Source organism: Amphiura filiformis, chromosome 1 (genome assembly GCF_039555335.1).
Source record: "Amphiura filiformis chromosome 1, Afil_fr2py, whole genome shotgun sequence".
In the NCBI taxonomy this organism is placed as follows: Eukaryota; Metazoa; Echinodermata; class Ophiuroidea; order Amphilepidida; family Amphiuridae; genus Amphiura; species Amphiura filiformis.
The window spans coordinates 41,155,297-41,169,257 of NC_092628.1; the positions used below are offsets into that span (position 1 = coordinate 41,155,297).

At 39.1% G+C, this 13,961-nt stretch overlaps 1 protein-coding gene across 7 annotated transcripts in view; it reads left to right on the top strand.

The window, feature by feature from the left end:
• The first annotated feature begins 317 nt into the window (after positions 1-317).
• Positions 318-13,961, top strand: part of LOC140147081 (spectrin beta chain, non-erythrocytic 1-like) — a 107,922-nt gene continuing 94,278 nt past the window's right edge. For 5 of the 7 annotated variants that reach the window (XM_072168855.1, XM_072168875.1, XM_072168868.1 and 2 more), the window contains exon 1: positions 318-474. The gene's annotated coding sequence lies outside the window, so the exon portion shown is untranslated. The remainder of the gene's footprint in view (positions 475-13,961) is intronic. The other 2 variants (XM_072168895.1, XM_072168902.1) reach the window with 1 other exon arrangement.

Genomic DNA, 13,961 nt, shown 5'->3' on the forward strand with positions numbered 1-13,961 from the left:
CGTAATCTAACGGTTCATTACACTACGTCACTCGTCGCAGCCTTTTATCTTTCATCTCATTTACATACTAATGAGGCAATTCTCTGATATCCCATAATACTATTTCCATACGCTTTTGATGTCATCGATATCACTCCGCTAAAACTGATGCTATTTTTACCAAAACAAATGAAATCTAATTGAAATCAATTGAAATGTTTGTAAAATTATGAAATATACAAAAAATATTGAATTTTATCTTCAGATTTGATAAAACATCGAAAATCGTTCAAACTGGGCGAACACCTTTTCTAAGCGGAGGAAAGTTGTCTCGCTTGATTGTAAGAGTGATGCGGTGCCTGGCCGAACTGTGGAGCCCTATGAAAGATTCTGTGTGCAGAAATAAACCTGGAAAATACATGAATATAGCACGATCGCAAGGAATATACGGAATATAACCGAAGGAAATATATAAAATAGGTTTTTCTGCAGCAGGTAAGTTTTTCATGATGAGTAACAGTGACTAGAAAATGAAGATATCAGCCGAATTTTACGTTAGTAGTAATATAACGCAATGAACGGTACATTGTAAACACACGCATTCAAATGGGACCGTACCGTACATGTTTACCACAAGCTGCCCTGCCCATCAATACCAAGTGCACGTCCAAATTGCAGTATCATTTGTCAAAGCATGGATGCATGTTTTTTGTTATTTTGGAATAAAATAAGAAATAGATCAATATAGACGATTTTGCTTTGATTATGAAGTTTGCACTATTGTGAAAAAATAAAAACAAATGGAAAACATGCTTGTCCTGACAATAACATTAACAAATGAACAAACAAACAAATATTTTTACAGTACCGGTACTGTGAGTGTGACATCTTGAGTCCTGACTGAAGATCCACGCATCAATGGTATGACTGAGGTTGAGGCCCGGGGGTGCCACTCATATACCATTGCATGTTGTCATCACTGACCAGACACTTTTATTTTTCACCCAAAACACTGACATGCCCAAGGGCTGAAAGGTAACCCTTACCACTGACATGCTATGAAAAAAGGATACCCAAATCACTGACACTGACCACAGCCATGGTGCAAACAAAGGTACCCATATCACTGACCTTACATGTCCCAATGACCCTTTTCACTGACGAAGGTAGAAAGCAATATTTACCTAGTGTATTTCCAATCCCTTTACATACAATTTCTGTTATAATATGAAATAGCCTGGAATATCATCCTTAACACAAAATTGTGGTCATACACAACAAAGCTCTGAAATCTGAAATATAAAGCACTTTTTTTCCCAGTTTAACTTCGGTTTTGCGCGGGTGACAAACAGCGATGGCAAATGTCAGTATGTCACTTCACGATTTCTAAAAGGCATGGTTCCTGTCATATCTGGTTCAGCAGTCAAACGTATGTCGTAATCCATTCCGATTACACAGTATCTGTACCTTGTACAAAATTCGTAGTCTCTACGCCCGTCTCTATGCAGCCCGCTCGGCAGCATGCACAAACATCACCGAGTTTTAATCATGGTACAAGACCGGGCACAAGACTAATATATTACACTTACAGACCCGGAAGTAAGAAGTTGTTTACAATCAGGAACGAAAACAGCGGCTGACGTCAAATGCTGGACTTTGATTTTTCATGAACCCAAAACGCCGACATATCTATTGTAAAAAAGTACCCTTTTTTCCAGAAAACGCCAAAATTGAGACCCTTTTCGGCGTCCCGCTGGACGTAGCCTATGCTTAAAAAGATACCCTTTTACCGCGAAATTTTGGTCGGTGATGACTTCATTGACGGTTCAACTGGCACCCCCGGGGGTTGAGGTAAATGAGGTGCCCTTGCATCATCACCACAAAGATATTGATAGTACGAATAAACAGGCCTACATGAATACAGTTAAAACATGCTTAAAAATGATAGTACGAATAAACAGGCCTACATGAAATACAGGTAAAAACAATGCATACAATTAAAAGAGGCTGCATCCTGCAATCCGCATGCCACATAGCATAGCTGCAGACTGTGCATCCACCTGCAGATTTAATCTTGATTCTTGTTAATTTTTTTTCTAAAGTTCTAAACAAGTCACACATTTTGCCCAGTCTTTGCCCATAAAGTCAAAAGGCCACATGACATGATATGTCACACTGCTGTCACTATCATGACTATGTCACTCATGCACTGTCAGGACTCGGACGGTTTTGGGACCTATCTTCAAGACTGGACAAGATATCACTGCAGGCCAAAATGTAGGAAAAATATTGGCAAGTAATAGTAGTAAATTTCTATGATGAGACATCAGACATGTACAAATGTACATGAGTCTAGTTTAATGCTCATGTTGATGCCATCACCAGGAAGGCTAATTCTACCCAGGCCTTCTTGAATCACAACCTTAGTCACTATAACCGTAAGTAAGATCAAGGCAGCTGCATACACAACCTTTGTAAGACCGATCGTGGAGTATGCTGCAACCTCCTGGGATCCTTACACCCAGCGCAACATCCGCAAAGTTGAACAGGTACAGCGTACCTCTGCACGCTTCATCACCAGTGACTACAGTCGTGAGAGCAGTGTGACTGCCATGCTGAAACACCTGGAATGGCCATCACTACAGGAGAGATGCCAACAAAGCTGGTTGTAATGATTTATAAGATCCACCAAGACCTAGTTGACATTGTTGGACCAACTACCTCACCCAATCCACATCCCAGACAAGAGGACACAAGTCTCACTTCATGTACACTCAGATCAGCTCATCAGTCTATGCCAATTCCTTCTTCCCGCGTACCATCAAGGATTGGAACATCTTGAAGAAGGATCCAGCTGAGTACCCATCCATCCACGCCTTCACGATTGCGCTGAGGGATCGTCTCTTGATGTCGGTCCGCATCATCCACTTTTTAACCTGCACTGTATCGCCACTGTCTTCAATTTTATGTTCAAGTTGTTCCTACCCATGCACACACGCAGTGCGTTTTCCTCATATTGGAGGCTGCACTTTGAAGGAAGGAAGGGTCATCAATACTCATCGTAATTAAACAAATTTACATAGAGCTCTTTGTGTCTTTGGAAACTTCCAATGGAAAAGGTCTTGAGCCCATCTTGGTAACTCACATGACTTGGTTTTGTGTGGCCCACATGCACAGGGTGGAATTTTCTACAATCTGTAATTTTTTTAAAAATTGAGATAAATTTTGAGAAATTAAGTCAGTGGAATAGAATGAATCCCATGGTCTCACGGAACAACTTCAATTAAGGTTACATTAATAATATTAAATCCAGGTAAATAAAGTACAGTACGCAAGGGCTTAGGCAGCCAGCCATGTAGGGAGTGTTTTACAATTTACACACACAAATGTGTAAGTTACACACCCACTTTTTACCAACATGGCCTATACTTTGTACACAAATCATTAAATTTACATACCCAGGTTTTTGAATTTACACACCCAAACCTTCAAATACTGCCTAGAAGACCTTGAAAGTACTGTAACAATATTTCAGTCAAGTTCATGCCTATTAATTCCATTTCTGATATCAATAATGTGGCTACATGTATACAGTCTACATGTATTACACCCAGAGCCACACCCCAGCCCTGCTGCAGGGTTTCCCTTAGCTATTTTTATACTGGTCAGACATGTCTTGGGCATGATGCCACATGTGGCTGAACTTGAACCTGATTGACAGGCTACAGGCTTGCCTGCCTGGTGGCTTGGCTTGTCGTTCCTGGCCTAGATCTGTCTCTTCTTACATTATAATTGCCAGATTTAGTTGTTTGCCACTCCAATGATTCCATACCAGTGGTTTACTGAGGAATGTCCTTCAATGCCAATTTGTTTGGCCATGCAACAAATTCAATTTCAATGCCAAAGTATGTAGTATTGGCTGGGCACATTTAACAGTATAGCCTACATGGCACAAACTGATGTCTGCATATGGATACTGTAAAAGTGTAAATTTGAACTTTGAACTCATGATTTAGAGATGTTGGACTATACATTGGACTATATACTTTTGAATGAATTTCAATAGTTTAGTTGGTCTAGACCCGGGGGTCTAGACAGAGTGACTTGATAAATATTATAAAACTTTATAAAATAAAAGTTTAAAGTGCCCCTCCCACCTACAACAAATTTGATGTACATTCAGTTTCTAATTTAGAATGCAAATAACACACTCATCAGATTGTATAAAAGTTTGACCCACTAACCTAGTAATCCTGTGATCATAACAAATTATAAATCTAATGTATTTAAGCCACCTCCCAAACAAACACATATTACTATGGCAACCAAGGACAAGCTATGAGAATCGATTCTGGCAAAGATTCTTGTAAGTTTACAAATTTGTGTGACTCAAAGTTGATTGTCGCAAATTGATATGCAAGAATCAAATGATTCCCGCAAATTTATTCTGAAAGAATCACGATTGATTTGATTGCATTGTAAAATGAAATTGATGAGATGCTGCAATCACCCCCGGTCCCCGCACTCCGTGCATCCGCGGGTATTCATACTCGTAGAAAATTTCGCGAAATAAGGGGTGTTTTCAGATGAAGAAACCGCGATTCGCTGAAACACACAAAAAAGGGTTTTTTCAAACCGCGTGTTCGCGAAATTGAAAAAAAAATATCGTTCGCGCTTTTAGCGAAAATAGGGTATTGTCGAAGGGCAAATAATTGCGAAATCGCTGAAAAAAGGCGTTTTCCCCTTAAAACTTCGCAAAATGAGATGCAAAAGGGGGTGTTTTTAAAGTTCACCGACAAGCATGAATACCCGCGGATGCACGGAGTGCGGGGACCGGGAATCACCCCAAGTGCTATGCTCAGGAAATCGCTGGCCGGGCCAGCGCAATCCCTGTGCCTAGTGCACTGCCTACGTCGGTGAAAATATGCTTGGCACGCAAGGGTTTTTTAAAAGGTTCAAATCCCGGGGGTACCAACTTACCAAGTGACTTCTTTCTTCTTCTCTCCTTTTTCATTTCTTCTTTAACTTCCGATAGCAAAAAGCAGTGTTCAGTCAGGGGCCGATCCAGGAACTTTCAATAGGAGGGTGCTGAGCTCTGCAAAAATTAGGGGGTGCTGCGCTGCTCTGCAAAAGTTAGGGGTACCCCAGAGGCACCTCACCCCCCAAAATCTGCTCCTGTCAGTGTTAGGGTTAACAATCACTGGGGGGGGGGGGGGTAACCGGTACCGGAAATTGCAAACAAATTGTACCTAGACCTAAATGCTAGGATCATTCATTGTTGACCTAAAAAAACTGAACTATCTACTGTCACCTTTCCAGTTACAAACTCCTAACTGTGTGTCAGCAACTATTCACTCCCTGCACATTTGGAGGGAAGAATGGAAGTATGGAAAAACATTTTTTGACCACCAAGCTGCTTGACATAAATGTAGGCCAAAGTCATATTTAGGCCGCCAAGGCCCGCCATACACATGAAAAGTACATGTACAAGCTTCAGAATCAGTTCAAGTGACATCTGTAAATTGTGGTCTATAGTCATACCATACTGTGAATGTCACTGTTACCCACTATAGACCCTATACAATAAACCAACCAGAATTGTATAGAAATTGAAATGGCAGCCATGTTGGAGGGCAGTTCTAAGATAGCTTTAAAAGATGACAGAGGGAGGGACAGATCTCTAGATTGATTCCACAACATAAATTATGGGTCTAAATTATATTGTATCGAATTGGCCCATGGTATTTTAGAGGACAGAATTTTAAAAAAGAGGATGAGTCTGTTATGAATGAGTGACGTCTTATTGCACAGTACCCTCTATTAAGTGTTAACCTCAAAAGGTGCCAGTGAGATAACCTGGCCCTGCATCATCCACAACTCCACACATTAATTGTATTTTACTGAGATCATTAGCACCCGTCAACCACTTGCTCAATGTAGTGAATGTACATGTAGAAACACGCAAAAGTCTAGATCAGGATGGAGGAATAATTATAATTTTCCTCTACTTTTTTTTCACCCATGTTATTAAAAATGATTCGGCAATCCGTGCATCTATTTGAGAAATTATTTTGATTCAATATAGTTTGATTTGAATAAAATAACACTGCAAATCATAATAAGTATTTTCTTTACATGTTTTCTTCAATCCTAGACTTCAGCATATTAATATTTTGGAATGTAACCCTGTTTGGAAAGTTGCTGAGTGACATTGATCAACAGCGAAGACTTGTTGTAAACACGGTCATTAAACCATATCCTTGCTAATATTCTGCATTTCCTTAAAGCTTAAAAGTGATACTCTGATGGCATCATTACTGAAAGGATTTGAGCTTCAAGAATGAAACAGGTTGTTTTGCTTTGATACCCACTAGACTTGGCAAGTGTTTGTGTGGGTGGTGAATGTGTGACCTAGTTATTGTTCCCTTTTGTGTACCTGCTTGTTGTAGGTTAGTATCATAGTACCTCAGGGGTCTTGAGAGTATACCAGCAATCCGGCATAGATCTTGATACCAGAGTGCCCTGGAAAGCAATTTTGCTGAAGGCACAAGTACTTGTATAATGTGACCAGATCTGATCCAATCAGGCTAAAATTGGCAATAATGAAATGGAGAAATATTGCAACCAAGTATCCAGGGCTCGATTTAGCCTGTGCATGCAAATTTTTTTTGATATGCAGCCCATATTTGAGGAAAAACTGCAGTGGCCCATGTAACTTATATAAATCGACCCCTGCAAGTAGTCAAGAGATCTGGGGATTCAACTGTTTCAACATGCACTGAGCAAGTTAGTAATGGTAGTAACTCAATATTTCAATATTTCCTACTTTGGCTTGAAAGAATCATGGGGTCACATTATAGTCTGGTTTCTGTGAGTGCTTGGTAGGCCCTCTCTGACTTCGCGGCTCGATGGCCCCATGCGCACTTTGCGCACACCACCGTCAAGGAACTTGATTTTACAGGAACCAGTTCTAATTTGGTGCTGTTTGTAGCCCCTTCAATTTCAAAACACTGATTTCCAAGCGGTGTTGGGTCAAATTAATGTTCTCCTATGATCACAGAAGGATAATGCAGAGAGATCCAGAAGATCCAGATTCATGGAAGAAAAATTCCAATGTTTTCTATTTAAAGCTTTAGGCTATTAACCTGAGGCCATTCCCCTCATCTGTCACCCTTAAGCTTAACCTGGCTTTGGACTTAGCTTGCAGTTGGCTGTTGGCAGCTTCAGAATGAATTGATTTAATTTCTCAAAGACTTGTCATCAAGGGATCTGATAAAAGCAATGAACAAGCTTTTCTATATTTAGTTCATTTAGGATAAATTGAATCACAGACAGACCCTATGTGTAGAAAATAACATTTGTCCCAAGTTTTCTCCAAGGAATAAGGTGTTAACTTCTGGGTTTGAATGAGGTATAATATTCCCATCAGTAAAATCCATTCCATCTTGAAACTTGTCATCTGCAATTATGATCCGAGATGAACTTTGCTTGCATTTTCTGCTTGTGACAAAAATACATTGGGATCAAAAATAGATTTTGATTCTCCCCCTAGAGTATACAATTAACAGATCAGGTTCAGCTGACTCCTGACTTCCAATATTACGGTACCGTATTTCATCAAATAGTCGCCCCCCTCAAATAAATGCCCCCACCACTTTTTTCCATGCTATCTTGTGTAGTAAGCTTACCAAGTTGCACACATGGTCGATAATAGCGTCACTTTTTGGCGAAAATCTGGATTGGAAACCCGGAAGTGAACCAGAAGTCAGTGTTTCTAGTTCATAGTTCGTCATTTTAGCGTGAGTTTTAAGTTTACCTAATTTTAAGTTTACCTAATGATTTTAACGGGAATTATCGTTCTAAAATTGACCTTGAATAAACGCCCCCGGTTTGGAAAATGTAACGCCCCTGGGGGCATTTATTTGACGAAATACGGTATGTACCTAGCAGTTCTATAGGTAGCTCCAACCACCACTTCTCTGTCCCAGTATAGACTGTATGTAGCTTGGTAAAATATGGTTATAGTACCAAATTCACTTGTGACATTGACTGGATCACTGGCCCCTTCCTCCCCACACACATGTCAACACTGGCAAATAGCGATACATAGACATACACTGGCACTTGTGAAAGTTTTAGGGAAAATTGTTGAACATTAGCCTTGCCCCACCCCCTGCATTTTGAGCCTGGCTGTGTCCGCGGGTCCTTTGCTGTTGCATTAAGGCTCTCTCCATTCCCGGGTACCCGAGTTCCCGCCCGTTCTTGGGCTACCGGGTCCGAATTCACGGTCAAAGTACCGGAAAAAAAATCAAAAAAAAAAAAGGTTTTTTTTTTTTTTTTTTAATATAATTTTTTTCAAAGTTTTGCGACTTTAGAGAACCACTGGACCTATTCTGAAGTGCTAGGATCACTTACAGGTAATTTGAAAAAAAAATTACGAAAAAATTACAGTTTGTTAACCTTGCTATGCAAACCACAAACTAAAATTTACCTCTGCATATATTATTATATTATGAATGCATGGAAAACCAATGCATTTATAATATGTGATAGATGAAGAGGTAAACATAAGTTTGTGGTTTACATAATAACAAACTGCAATTTTTTTTTCAAATTTTCTGTGAATGATCCTAATGATCGTAGCATTTCAGAATAGGACCAGTGGTTCTCCAAAGTCGCCGAAAACTTTGAAAAAAAAAACGCCCATTTTTTTTTTCGATTTTTTTTTCTTCAGTATTTTCGGTACCCGTTCCCTTGAAAAATCGGGTACCCGAGTACATAATTACCCGTTAGTTGAGAGCTATATGTTGCATAGGTTTCTTGTGCATGTACTGGGGTTGTGGGGGTGTGTCCTCATTTGCCAGTGTTTACAAACACTCAAACCATGCTGACACACACCAACACAACTTTACGAACACACCAGAAAATTGGATAAATTGGAGGTGCAACTTAATCGAAGGTGGGATTTTGGTTTGGAAGATATTGGTTGTTTTGGAATTCTAAGTGTTCCAATGTTTTGTTGACAACTGGTAATTATTAAAACAATGCAGGACAGGATAGGTGTCAGGTATTACCTGTTCTCTGGCCTAATGAGTTTTACTGAATTCAGGAAGTAAGGAAGCAAGGCACAGAGCAGATAAACTTGTTAAGGATATAGCTCATTGAAATGATACTACTTCCTTAATTAGAAGCAATTATCATGAGTACGATCTTCATGTTGGAATGAGTTTTGTACAGCACTCTATGGATCATTAATTGGGTTCACAGTGGTATGGGTATTTGGTTTGTTGATGAACAGGTTGGACCACTACTGATGACAACTCTCTCTGGTGACTCTGATCAATCAGATCAGAGACCTCAATCTTAGATGAATTAGTTGGGGGAGGGGTGCTGGGTGTGGGTATTGGGTTATCACTTGATTTTTCTTGAAATTCCTCCATATAGGTCCACAGCTACATGTATTTGGCTAGATATGGATCTAGGCCTCCATGTATATTATCGAGCAGGCCTGCAAACATGTTTTGAAAACAAAATATTAGTGAGTTTTCAGTTGTTATAAAAAATAGTAAGTTATAATTTAATTAAGATTAGAAGTAAAGATGATACTTTGATAGATGAAATAATGTTGGACCATTTTTTGATCATCTATGGTTGGACTGTTGGTGAATGAATAGCACAGTTGGCACCATGGCAGAAAGAAGATGGCAGTACTAAGCTATAGTGAATTCCTTACATGTCAGCCTACATTGAAGGCCTAAAAGGCTAGAATGTAGTGCCCAGACCCATCTAAACCTGAAACTGAAATGAGTTTAAGTCTGGTTTAAGATAGCTTCCCAAGGTTTTTACATTGTTTTCTATTGAGTGTATGTACATACTGAATGATAAAAGGGATCATCAAATTTGCCAAGTGTGACTCACATTTTAAGGGTGGGTGTGAAGTAGTAGCCATCTATTTACTACATTGTAATCCAATAATGTTGTAATCTTCTCACAGGGCTGAATATTTTATTGAATTGAAGTCTTGATTAATCTGGCCTTTTGAAACAGATTTTAAGAAAGCACGGTAAACTGGATAAGTGGCAGTAGGATTTAGGATTAAGAGCTTATTTTATTTGCTAAACCATGCAACAATTCCACCTGGTTTACTTTGAGAAAACTGATAAATCTAATGTCAGTAAACCTTAAACTAAAGAAATTATGTATTGCCACATTTTGAGACTAATCTCAGGTCACATTAAGCTCCTGCAGATTTGTACAGATGAATTGTTGAATGACAGTTTAACTTTTTAAAAGCAGGCATGTTCTTGAAGAGATCCATTAGAAGAGAACAAGCTACAATGTATAATGTGTCTTATGGAGAAGTCTGCTTATAAAATGTGACTGATTGACCGACTTGGAAGAGTTTCATGCATGAATGTGACGATTTGATTGATTTTGGCCTGCATTAATTTTTTCTGGTGTCTGGTACTGTAAATGAATGGATACTGGACTTGATTTCTGATGACAATATTGAATTACCAAATGTCATTACTGTCCACAGTAATTACATACAGCTTTGTTCCATGACCCTTTTCAATTGTGATGGAAGTGCAAAAAAAGGTGAAACACACTGATGGTAAAGACCACTCGTTAATTGTTTACAGACTGCAGTGGTACATGTAGTGGTAGGCCTCAAGCTATATCAAAATGATCGGTACCCGGTACCCATCTGCTTTGTTGTCCAATAAAATGCTTGAATCTTCCAAATTCAACATTAGATCTTCTTGAAATGACTACCATTTATTACCATTTATGACTATATTACATAAATCTACAAATCAGGTGGATGTTATGCTGTATTTTTCGGTGGCAGTTTGGCCATACACACTGCACTGGATATTGATGGGTACCAATCATTTTGATACACTCTGTAGACCTACTGACATCGTTTACTGACAAAAAAGCTAGTCTAATCCCACATCACATTTCAAAATGTGATGTGGGAAAGCTAATTTTGTGTAGGCCAACATTCTAGTGTTGGACAGGCACACAAGACTTTGTGTATGCATGTACACATGTATAATGTGTACATGTACCTTCCATGCCCTGGATGGTTTATGAACATTATGTAGTGAACATGGTAAAATCATCCAGGTGTACATGCAGGAAGTCTAGAAATGCACAAAGTGTACGTGCAAGCCCTGCCCAGCCAGTTCATTCTGCCCCATCCAGATGGGCAGATTGCTCAGTGCACTGGCTACACATATACATGCTGCAATTGATAGGCATCAAGTAACATCCTCAGTCAGCATCATGGGGTTCCTGTCATCAATCACCTCCTCTACTGTCCTCATCAGGTCAGGCACATGTGTATATCTCTAGCAGTGGCAATACATGTAGGCTACAGGACAATAAATTATGTGCATTTTAGTGTACATGTGCAACTACACAAGTAGGTGTAAACATGTGCATTCAGCTGGATGCTCTCAGTGTGAGCTCTCTAAAAGCTGGATGCTCTCAGTGTGAGCTCTCTGAAGACCATTATCAGTCCACAGGATCCATAGAAGACAGCACAGACCCAGGGTCAGAATCGCAGGCATGACCACTTTATTGACCAGTTTTGTTCTTCATCTCATCACTGCTTCATGTGAATCCTGTCACCTCTTGTCCTCATAAGGTCACAACACCTGTGCAATGACATTCACTGAATGTATAAATAGTTCCAGGGACTCTCTGTTGAAATGAGGTACAAGTAGCAGGGTAAGCTTTCATCATATAGCATGTAGTCATATTTACTTGAAAATAAATCTAGAGGAGCTACTTTCTGTCAGACAAATGATCAAGGCAAACTGAAAACCATGTGATTCACTAAGAGGTTCTGAAAATATAATTGAAGCACACAGAATATAAATTATAAATTTTGTTTCAGAATATATAAATGATATCAGGCCTGGTGAAAAACTTGATTTGAAAAAATTGTGAGAAAATTTGAGCCTAAATGCCATCACATCACTGCACCTCATCAAACCATAGCTGGAACACATAAGGCGTGGCAGTTGCCAGCCATTAAATTAGACCCTGTTCCAGTCTTGACACAGCCATCTCCCACAAAGATTATTTTACAAAATAGTGAGTGTGCAGTGTGCTGACAGAACAATAACACAGGGGTCGAAATAAGCGATAGCCAGATAGCCATGGCTATTAGGTTTTCTGTCGGGCTATTGGGTTTTATCTCCAAGTAGCCCGTCGGGCTACAGGGGTTTTCATGCGCGCAGAAAAATGAAAACATGTGACAGAAAAATAAAAAGCTTCGATCTCCAATATTTACGGCCTGTCCAGAAATTATGTAACATAAAATGCAATGTAACGACATTTGTTGAAGTGAAGTCACCGTAGCATTGTAACATAATTTAAAAATAGAAATAAAATACACTCCGCCGGCATAATTACCCAGATTGCGATATTGTCTAGAACCACTGCTGCTAAGTTATTGCAGTGCTGAATGATGACACGTACATGAGTTGGAAAATTTTCTAATTCTAGGATCGGAAAGAAATGCTTTGTGGGTGGTGTGTAGAGATATGCCATCGGTGAAATACGACACAATGATCGGCCGTAGAAGAAAAAAAAATGACAAAAGTTGCCCTTGAATTATGTTTTATAGTCATCATACTCCAGTAATTCAATAAATATCATAATATTTGGCCTAAACTTGAACTCATTTGCAATGAAATGTCATTTTTTATTGAGAAATGCATGGGTTCCATGTGGTGCCAATGCTGTTGAATTCTGCTCTTTGCCGAAGTTTACTGCATTTTGTGGAATTCGGCGAACTTTAATGGCATAAAGCAACACTTTTATAGTAAGTAAACTGCTTGGGAACTTTCTTAAAAAGCGAGATAGTTGGTTACAGGCGAGAATCGTGGCATGAAAAGCGAGATCACATTTTTTGCCAGGCTTTAACTATTTATACCATGATACCGGTAACACATCATTGTAACCAAAATCACAAAATCTGATACCAATTAATTAAAACGGTACATTCAATACTTGACAGATTCAAGATTAAGAATCCTTCATTTTAGGATTTGAGCGCATATTTCTAACACTTTCAAGGGGTTCAGGGGTTCTGAGAACCCCTGGTTTTAAAACCTAGTGCTACCCCTGATTATGGGGGGTAAGGGTTACTCACTAATAACTGAATATTTGAACAAACGATTGGTTTGAATTGTGCGAAAACAATGTATTTTTCAGGGCTATTGAATTTCCTTCAGGGCTATCAGAAAAAATGGCTAGATAGCCCGGATGGCTATCAGGAAATGGTCCCTTATTTCTACCCCTGATAACACAGGATTTGGATGCAGTCTAGTTGTTTGTACCAGGGGTGATTGGTGGGCTATCCAAGGCATGTTTTATGGGAAATGGATCAAAAGGTGAAGTTATAAATTAAGCTTACATTTCACTGAGTGTAAAGTACTAAGTATTCTTTTGCTTGAACCTTGCTTGATAGTGTGGTGTAATTTGTACTAGTCATGTATCAAAACAGCAGTGTCTTTGCAAAACTTAAAGCCAGTTGTACAATTGCCAGTTTTTTGCCACACAAATGTATTGCCAGCATAAGGAAACTTGGGGCAGTTCACAGCTAATTTGATTTTAGGGATCCAAGGGAAGAGGTCAAAAGATTAATGCATTTTATATTCATTTGCATTCAAATGTGACTAAAGGTTCAAATTTATCTTGATTATTTTATTGACTTATAGTAGATAGTTATTAGCCTAGATCAAAGATTGAGAAACATTATTTGTGGTAGGCCTAAATTGATCAGGACAGGAAGAAATGCATATATTACAAAAATGTCATGAAATGCGATAAAACACATGTATCATGAACGGCTGAACGTAAAACATGGTAAACAGTTTAAAACAAGCAAGTAGGCCTACATGTAGCCTGGGCATCAGCAAGTACCATGAATGAGTACCAGTAAATGAACGAGTGCTCAATCA